Genomic DNA, 10409 nt, shown 5'->3' on the forward strand with positions numbered 1-10409 from the left:
TGTTACGACTGTCAAATTCGTAACTATAGGATTTCAAGGTTTCTAGTTTTATAATTATACATGCATGTAATAATGCAATTGGGTTTAATTTAGAATGTATAGGTGTCAAGCGTTATTATATTTGAAGTTCGGTCGTATCGAACAGGTTTTCAATATAAATATATATCGTTCAAAATATAATACATACGTAGTAAGGATATAGCGCGAATCTGTCAAAAAAAAAATGAACGTTTTTTTAATCCGCTATACGAGTTAACCAATCGCATTGCTGCTACATACGTCATTATTATTGTTGCCATACAACAATAATATTTTATTAAATTTAATAGAAACTATTTATTGATGTTATGTTTGTTCGTAACGACTTTAACGTTACCTTAAAATTGCATACACAAAACGCCGTCTTATGGAAAATAATGGGCGACGAATTATGCCGTTTCTGATATGTATTATATTATTAGAATACATTATACCATTATTCTCACGCGTAACGTGTGCACAGTGCTGCAGGTACCCATCAATGAGAATAATAACCTAAACATCAAGTACTTGCGGTTTACACGGCAATTTCGTTCCTTAATTGCGGCGGATTTTCGTGAACAACCTGACAAAGCTCCAGTTTGTCCGGTCATGGTTGATGGTCATCGTTGATAGTGAAAGTGAAACATCTTTAAAAAAAAAAAAAAACAAACAAATAATAGCTACAATAATAATAATAATAATAAAATGACCTCCAAGGACGCGGTACGTCCAGTTGCCAACGCCGTTGCATAATCGCGATCACAATAAAATAATGTCCATTACAAATTAAATATACTCTGCGCATTGCCCGGCACATGACCCCTAAGTCACGTATTGTGAGATAAACACGATCGTAAACTCAGAATATATAAGCTCTCAGGCGGACCGATATACCTGCAGCCTACATATGTACACTGCAGAAATGTAATGGGTGGGTATATATGTATATGTAACCTATACATATATATACATGATTATTAATATTTATTTTGTGTAGTTGCACAAGATATTATATTATAATATGCCAAGTAGTCAGCGAGCACACTGCCATATGCATACACGGGGGTTGGACTTATCAGCAGCTGGCACCTCTGCCGGGAACTGTGAAAGTTCTACATTCCATTTTGCATTTCCATGGCGGGTTACTCTATTAGTATACCTACCTTCGTCGAGACGGGTTAATAATAATAATAATAATAATAATAAAAGAGATTAAAACAATTTAAAAATAAATAAAAAAAACATATTATTTATACACGTGTACGATTTTTTTGTGGTATTCTACTTTCCAAGGCCTTTTTAGTCCGGTTTCGAATCCACACACATATATATATATACATGTGTTACAAAATTATAAAATCCTCTGGAAATATTTCCGATTACGAATTGGATCGCACGTGCATTCTTCGATTTTCATCATTAGGTTTTAGTATTATTAGTGGAGGCACCTACCTCTTATACCTATAATAATTGCTATTTGAACATTGTGAAATATTTTGATCTTGACCATTTGAATTATAATAATAAATAGCATTTAAATGTTTCAAATAAACCGATCGTAACACGGACCAGTTTAAACATTGCTAAAATGGAATCATTGACTATACAATATTATTCTGCTAGAAAATCGCGGAAGGTAATTATAATAATATCAATACTGTGTTGAATGCATTTACGTTATCTGCAAAGTTATTTTTAGGTTAAGGACTGAATATGCTTATTAAAAAGTTCGTATAGTTATAAAAGAGTTAAATGTTACTCAATCAAAGTCAATTAAATTATATTTTAGTTAAGTTTCACAAATTTTAACATTATAGATTTGACGATATTATCGTGTATAATATCTACATAAGCTATACACGTATAGATATTATACTATATTATTATAGGCATTGTAAACAATAAATTTAAGAATTTGAGATAAAATCTTAAAACGAATGTACAATAAAAGAAATTAAAATACCTGTTAAGTTGTTAATTATTTGCAATGTGATGCAATAGTTTGTAGTTTTGGGTAAATATTATCATCATAACATCAACATATTGTAAAAATGAAGTTTTCATTGTATTTTATGAGCAGTGTGCAGTATGATGTACATCTCTACATTTTTAATAATACCTACTCGCATTTTACTACAAATTTCAGATATAATTGTAGGTAGGTTAGTTACCTACCTAGCTACATAGTACATATTTTATATTTTCATTTATACCATACCTACCCATGGAGTTTTTACTCGTACCTTCGTAAATTGTAAATTGTAATTTTTTTGTTGTTGTTTTTCTATGCAGCTTTACAAGGTGTATATTGTTACAAGTGGTAGAGGCTATTATAATTATAATAATAATTAGTTCACTTCTCAGTTACTTAAGTTATAAAATATTATAAATAATAAATGTACATATTATTATTAAAGTATTACACGGTGTGTATGCGTTTATAAACGAGCTTAACTAATTATTCATAGCAACGTAAATGGTTTTAATACGTGATTTTTTATGCCATTATAAAATCGTCTAGTATAATAATAATGATAATATTATATACATAGGATAATAATATGTCGATAGGGGGTACAATAGATCAACGGTATGGACGTCAATTCGATCAAAACGCGATTGCCTTCAATAAATTGGATTGGATTCGTAAACCTGGAGAAAAAAATTATAACAATAATAACCTAGACCTTAAACTTGCGTGTGGCTGTATGATGATCTCTGAAAAACTTACGTAAGAAGAAAAAATACTTGCAATTTATTGCATCACTTATTTCCATTCGTATATAATAATATAATAGTCATGGCATTGAAATAATCGAACATGTAAGAAATAATGATTAACATATGAAAAATGTTGATACTATTTTTATCGGAGTATCGTGTGCAAACGCGGATGAATGAATGTTTGTGACCTTCAAAACAGATCAGATGCATGCCCAAAACTAATACCGAATTCAAAAAACAAATATATAGGTATACAAATTACATTACCGTTTTTTTGTTTTTTCGTATCTATGTACCCACTATCCAGTACCTACCTACCATTATTCATATTACAATTTGTAAATTTATATTATACTGTGTGAGGTATAAATAAAAGTAAATACCCTATAGGTATATTGTAATTTATGTTTCAATCGATAATTATTATCATAATATAAAATATGGTGGATATACACACATGAATATAATACATTGTATTTTGTACTTAGCTGAGTATACTGTATACAATGAATTATTGAAAAGGTATGGAACGATGAAAGTATGGAAGAAAACTCACAGGCCACAGAAAGGCATATGAAATTTGATGACCAATTTAAAAAAAAATTAAGACTTGACAAAACTAAAACTAAAGTAAAAAATATTCAAATATTAATAATTAATATTATACTATTATAGCTATTTCTAGAGCAAGGACATTAATGCCATAAAAATAAGAAACATGTACTAAAACAAATATAATTTAATGACCCCAGAAAATCCCAAAATAATATTTGAAATGTTTTTAAATGTATTAAAAAATATTCTGATAGCAGTTGTGTAAAAAACATATTATTTAAAAAAAATAACCATTGTAAAAATATAAATAAAAATTGATCATTATTGAGGACTGGTATTATCGAAACTTTGAAAGAGAGACAGTCACGAACTCACGAAAATGACTAATTTACAATATAAAACTAATATTTTAATAAGTATAAACTAATAATAATGTTGTTTTCGACTTATTTTATTTAGTCTTAAAAATACAAAAAATTCTCTCAATATAAAGTATAAAAAAATTCAAAAGTTTTATTTTTTAAGTTCATTGATGTATAAAAAAGTGTTAATGCTTGAAAAGCAATGTTTCACATTCACAAAATTTTTGATTCAGTAAATTGTATCAAATCCGACGTTTTTAAAGTATTTTAGAAAAATTCAAAAATACTAGGTGATTATTCAACCCCTAACTACATGTCTACAAATTATCAAAAGTTGTTCAAACTATTTATTCTACTTATCATAGTATATGCGTCAACATGAATATTATAAAGCAATTTTGAAAAATTGACATCATTAAAAAAATGTTTCGAAATAAAAACGTCCATTAATTGTTATGGTTGTACATAATTTACAAAAGAAAGAATATTTTATACTCTAGTAAAAATATGAAAATGTTTGCCCATGGTGTCGGAAGTGACTTTCACCTCGTAGGTTGGCCCTACCACAATAATAATTATTGATATGCTTCGACGCCACTAATTGACCGTAGACGTTTTGAATAAAATAAATGAATAGGTATTTACTTACTTCAATTTCCACGAAAATCGAAAGCAATAATTAATAATATAACTACTAAAGGTGTAAGTGTTTGACGACTGTACATTGGTCAGCAAAGCGTACGGTGTATCATATAAGGGCGTCACGCCACTGCAGGCTTATAGACGATTTGCGTCTATGTAATATATTTGATGAATTTATGATCTCTAGACACTGCACACATATCGATAGGTGATTAAATATTATACTTCTGTGTTCCGGTACCACTGACGAGATTCGTGTTAATTCAACCCGTTTATGATTCAGTATAGATAATGTTTATGAAATTGATTATTTTTATAGTATAGGATTGAACTTTACGTTAAAAATCATTGGTTTTGTGGTTAATTGTTTTTCCTTTGCACTTTGAAGTGCAACACAATATTGCACCTCTCATTAAACAATTTTGACAATAATGATACAGATAACAATGATTATTATAATGACCGAACGATATAATCTAATATGGATACATATTATATTGTTAATAATATTTACTACATTAAACTAAGAATGCGTTTTATGCATATCATTATGTATAAGTACCTAAGTATGATACACAGATTTAATATACACGATAAAAACAATTTTAAAAAAAAATTCATGTATTTTACTAGTATCTACCTGTATGTTATTTTTTTACTAACGATCATTTTTTTGTTCAGTTTAAAAAAAAACTTAATTTATTTCATAATTTTCTTTTTTAAATTGTACATATATTTATTTCAAGGGTAACCTATATATTATAATTCATCGAAAACAAATTGCGTGCCCATGGTTTATTTTATAATAAAATTACGTCTTCATCATTTTAAATAAACAAGTACAGCATATGCATTAAACATCGTTTAATTGTTACACCCATTTCACATAGACTTAGAACTATTCATATAGCTATGTTAAAAATATAATATTATGAAAAATAAATATAGTACGTTACAAAACTATTTTCATAATCATATGCAATTTTTTTCAACACTATCATTTATTGGTTTTTCAAGTATTATATTTTCTTCAAACGCAGCAGCTTTTTTTACTATATTGGCCATAAGTCGACGTTGGGTAGTCAATCAAATCTTAGGCCTCAGCCCGAAAATTATTGATGTACTGACACAAAGTTTTTATAGCTTCCCACAATTTAACTAACATTAACAAAAGCTAGAGAACAATAATTGTATTATAGTGTAGACAGTTCATATGGAGAATCAAGTGTTTACGATAAAATTAAAGATAAAGGAGATAACGGAAGGTTAAATTATTAAAAAAATACTTGATTGATTATTTATCTTGATGCAATAAATATAAATTTACAATTAGGTATTCTAAAGTGTGAAGTATTAAGTCGCGATCAAATACACTATATTGTTTTACAATACTTACTTAACCTTAGCTAATATAATTAACTATTTAAGAAGAAAAAAAATGTGTGCAGTTCACTATAAATGTATATTATTACATATAAATGTACATAATTACATTTTTGTACAAGCTCGTGTTATCGGGGCATCCGGAGTCGATTTGATAACATCGGGCGTTAATTAGCGATACTACCTGGTATAATAAATAATATAATATTATGCTACTTCATATCACGATTTTTCCGCTTCGTACACAAGTGTGGAGATATTAAATTTAATTAGAAACCTTCACGGATGGGCAATTAAAAGTTTGAACTTTACTTTTTATGAACCGTTTGCAGAACAATTAGTCTATTGGTGGCAAATTGAAACAATGATAAAAAAAATTATAATTAATAATACGTAATAATATATCAATTGCCGAAAACTCACGGAAAATCACATATATGTCTTGCACTGGTTTTCGAAACGAATTTTGTATACGCTGCACGTATCATATTGCGCGTACATATCGCTTTAGTATATAATGAACTTAGATTGGACGGATAAATACATAAAACCTTACGGACTACCTACCGCCAGTAATAATAATACTATAATGTAGGTAGGTACAGTATAATATATTATTTGTATACGCTGTTATTATTATTATAATTGGAAACGTTGATTTAAATTTAAATGGTATATCGCACGTACTTTGATATTTTACATCAACAGGTTGTTATGGAGCCGATAGTATAATAATATTAATATTCTTGATTTACCTAATTAACCGAGTCAAGAAACTCTTATGTCGGTTTTCTAATAACGGATTTTGTAAGTACCTACCGAACGACTGCCTGTTTTTTTCACACAACAGTAACTTAATAATATAATTATATTGATATATGTATACTCATGCTTTTATGAAAATATGTTAAAATGCAAATAATATAATACAACAGAGATTTTAGCATCACTCGAGAATTTCCATAATATACGATTTTATCTAATTTGACCTTAATATTTATTCGTACCAAACAATCATGTTCGAATAAAACATACATAATAATATATTATTGTTATTATTATTATTATTAACGTAGGGTAATTTGTAAATCGCACACGTCATGTATGGTGACATTTACATTGGAAAGCATTTGAAATGTGATATCCTACTCGTGTAGGTAGCCACAACGTAGTTACCCACATTTATATAACTACCAAACATCACTTTGTCTATGCAAAAACGGATGTTTAAGTACAATTTATTAACCTAATTTTACGAAAAAAGAAACGCAACAATTAAACGCGAACCTTGTGTGCTCCATTGTAGACACGTATAATAATATAATGTATATGTTTTTTTAAAGTTTTTTTAATTTTTTTTTTTTATATTATTATTATTATTATTATCATTTATTTATTAAAGTTACGTTAGGTAGGGTCATCAGATAGAAGTACACAGCCTTGTGTCTATTTTATTTATTATAATACATTATGCACATATTTTTTCTCTTTACCATCGCTGTTATTACTTTTGATACGCAATGTAGGTACTGTCCTCAATGTTCAGCAACCGTGAACCAAAAACCGGAATAAATCGTTGCCGCCGAACTCTGTGCGCGTGTTTTACTCCGACGATGGCCCTATAGAGTCGTTATGAGTATAAGGTTTACGATCACAATAACAATATTATTACGATATTTACATATTAATATTACTATTATTATTATTATTGTGACGCCTATAATACGCCAGATAAAAATAGATTCGCACAGACATTCGAGATGACGACAACAGTAATAATATGCTATTGATCTGTCGTCAAAGAGACCCATCTACGAGAAAAAATGTGTAATATTGGAACGATTATGTTATTATTATTATTAGCCATGCGATGTTTGAAATATATTACGAGGACCGATAACATAATAATACTGCGATGACGTACACAAGGTCCGGTGTGTGTGTTCAACGCATAATATATAATATTAGCATTGAGAAATTAGCTGCAAAAGAACGGACATAACTTATGATTTGAAAATAACCGCCGTTGGAAGACGTCGACCTTGAATCGAATAATAATAGTTATTTAATCTGAGAAAAAAAATCTCCACGACAAAAGATCATAATACGTAATATAATAATACGAGAACGCCGAGCCGTAGAGATACACGTCACGTCTATCGTATTGTATGTATTAAGTGATTCTCCGCGATATTCGTTAATTGGTAATCAGATCTTATTTCTTTTTTTGTTTTAACCAATAATGGGAGACGACTGCCTCTACACGGCGTCTAATTATAGAGTTTGATAAGCGGCAAATTTTTTAATGACGAGTTGTGTATTGTGTATCTCGTGCTTACTTTTTTATTATACCACATTATAACTGATAATAAAGCAATAAGTACGAATACATTTCTCTCTGAGCAATATAACATATATTATTATACGCATAAATCGATACCATCTAAATATAGATCATCAATATTAAGGTATTTACAATATGGACTTTAATCTAAATCTACCCAATAGAATAGCAATAGAATAGAATATTTTAAAGGAATTATTGTTTATTAATCAATAACCACGTCGCCTGTACTAATATTATGATCTTGAACACAATATTATATTATTATATTATCATTTAAAAAATATTTCATAAAAAAGAAGTCGTAAATATCACAACAAATACACAATATTATAATATATTTTTCGTATGAAAAATTATTATATCTCATTGTTATCAGTTCAAGTTTTGTAATTTAGAAGCGTAACGTACGTCTAGCCGTAATACGCGTATATTATAATGTCATATCAGAGTTAAGATGCTCATTAGTGCATTTAAATCATTATTAAGAGGTATACCTACACAATATTATCTATTGATTTAATTACTCACTGGTATTTTTTTTAGCGAGTGCCGAGTACCTATTTTCCGTATTAGCCAATCTAATTAATTATTAAATTATTTGTCTAATATGTAGTAATGTATGTCAGTAAGAGATAACTGATGTTATATTTTCAAATATTCAATCAATCATTCAACATTTTTAATTACATCATATAACATCGTGATACCGAATAGTATAAAACTGCTAAACAATTTAATCAATATGTTAAACATAATAGAATATAAAATAATGTAATCATAACGGTGAACGATGTATAATAAATAACAATTATTTAGTAAGCTACTAAAATTATTTTATACTTTTAAAATTAAATATAATAATATAATAACTAGAATATTGTTTCAGATGATTTTTTGACTTAAACGATTTAAAATAAATACTTATAGCTGTAATTAGAAAGTGAAGTAGGTTCTAAAATAATCGAGTTGCAGTAAAGAAAACGATCAAAGAACATTTAGAAATCTGAAATTCCATTTACCTAACCTATACCACCTGTACCACCTACCGACCTACCACCTGGGACTAGACTACTAAAGAATATTTAAGTGTAATTATAATCTACTTATTAAGACGGTGTTCATCGAGCAATAAACTGATTAATTTCTTTTTTTTTCTATTTAAACATTAATAGTGTAATATGACGGTATTATCATATTATCATATTCGTGCAAATATTTTGTTAATATCTGTTGATTTAATGTAATTTTTGAGCTAAATAAATAATAAAAGGTATATAAAAAAAAAATATACAAATATTATGTATCCTATCTACCGCAGTCGAACGTATTGATATCATATTTTTTAATGTTATAGGAAACCACGGGCAAATTTATACTAGCATTGTAATAGTATGTTTTGTTTTGAAAACGGAAATTAAACGCATTATTAATCACTCAAAAGTGTTAAGAATTATTGTTTTATTGTCAAGAGAGTGTTCTCCGGTACACCTGCGGGAGATCGCCCTTGGACGCGCAGTTACCCATATTTATAGTGCACATACATACATACGACGTTTTATAATAATAATATAATATATCATGCACAATATCCGGCCAACAGTAATGATTATTGTCGGTGCTATTAGTTAGTAGTTATTAGTTATTACACTCGGTTCAATAATAATAATAATACACAATATTATGTAGAGGACCTCGACGTCGTCGCTTGTGACGCATTTGTTCTGCGATATCTCGGCGGCGGAGTCGAATTAAAGCGTCATCGATCCGGTCAAAAGCAGACAGCAATAATATAGTATAATATAGGTATCTGGGTACGGCTTAAAAGTATTATCATATCGACCGCCGAATTATTGTGTTGGAAAATATTTATAGCAGTGTATTGCAATCAATGCCAACACAATAATATAATGTAATGATTATAATAAGAATGTGATCCGATGCTAATAGCACCTGCAGCATTCAATAATATAATTAAATAATATTTTGCGATAATAACCGCGGTATAGCTCCGAAAAATGCCTTGTTGACGTCATGTCCGACCGCGTACACGGGCATGCATATATATAGGCCCTTTTCGCACATTTCCACGCCGTTTATTCGCCGACATCGGTTTGAAACGTTTAGTTTGCTGCACACACACGTCCACGCAGAACGAACACTATATTTAATACTCGCATCACCACCGTGTATCGCACTCAATTATTGAGGTAAGTCAATAATAATATATTTATGTTATACGCGTATTTTATTATGTGTCCACCGCACGCGCTGAAGTATAACAATATAATATATTATGATGACCTTCAGTGGTGTACTTAGGCCGGGCCCCCCAGGTGCACCCGAGTTGAGGGGGCGCAACAGTTTTTTTATCGTGA

The 10409-nt window shown here is 29.2% G+C and overlaps 1 protein-coding gene across 6 annotated transcripts in view; it reads left to right on the forward strand.

The window, feature by feature from the left end:
- LOC111037160 (laccase-1-like) overlaps nucleotides 1-10409 on the forward strand; it is a 36872-nt gene that overhangs the window by 927 nt on the left and 25536 nt on the right. For 3 of the 6 annotated variants that reach the window (XM_022319544.1, XM_022319542.1, XM_022319545.1), the window contains exon 1: nucleotides 10115-10241. The exons of 2 other annotated variants lie outside the window; for them this stretch is intronic. The gene's annotated coding sequence lies outside the window, so the exon portion shown is untranslated. Of the gene's footprint in view, nucleotides 1-10114; nucleotides 10242-10409 lie in introns of those variants that run through there. One more of the 6 variants, XM_022319547.1, reaches the window with a different exon arrangement.

The sequence above is a fragment of the Myzus persicae genome, unplaced genomic scaffold (assembly GCF_001856785.1).
Source record: "Myzus persicae strain clone G006 unplaced genomic scaffold, MPER_G0061.0, whole genome shotgun sequence".
Lineage (NCBI taxonomy): Eukaryota > Metazoa > Arthropoda > Insecta > Hemiptera > Aphididae > Myzus > Myzus persicae.